General features: G+C 41.9%; 1 protein-coding gene across 1 annotated transcript in view; it reads left to right on the plus strand.

Annotated features, from left to right (window-relative positions):
- LOC116685733 (calpain small subunit 1) overlaps positions 1-451 on the plus strand; it is a 23,522-nt gene that overhangs the window by 17,191 nt on the left and 5,880 nt on the right. The gene's annotated exons all lie outside the window — the stretch shown is intronic.

Below are 451 nucleotides of genomic sequence, written 5' to 3' on the forward strand. Positions count from 1 at the left end.
ACCTGCTTTCTATCTGATCTCCTGCAGGGGGGACTCCTTAAACCTGCTTTCTATCTGAATTCCTTTTCTTGTCTTTTTTTGTTCCACTGATCTTCCTAATCACGTGAAAACATAAACATTTTGAATCTTTTACCCAAATTACAGTGGCATTAATCTTTTTTTCAGCACAAAACTCCGTTGCTGCGTCCAGAGACAGCGCGACGTTGCTTCACACTGTTTTGGCAACAGGGAGAAATTCTTAGAGATGTTTTGATTTTTTTTTTCTGTCAGCAGTGAGTCAGAAGCTGAGAAAACATAAAAGGGAAATAAAAGGGTCTGAGTCACACTCAAATCAGCTGTGAGTCACTCTGTTTGTGGGGGCGTCCTCCGTGGAAACAAAGAATATGAACACCCTTTCTGATGTGTGTGTGTGTGTGTGTGTGTGTGTGTGTGTGTGTGTGTGTGTGTGTGT

The sequence above is a fragment of the Etheostoma spectabile genome, unplaced genomic scaffold (genome assembly GCF_008692095.1).
Source record: "Etheostoma spectabile isolate EspeVRDwgs_2016 unplaced genomic scaffold, UIUC_Espe_1.0 scaffold172, whole genome shotgun sequence".
Lineage (NCBI taxonomy): Eukaryota > Metazoa > Chordata > Actinopteri > Perciformes > Percidae > Etheostoma > Etheostoma spectabile.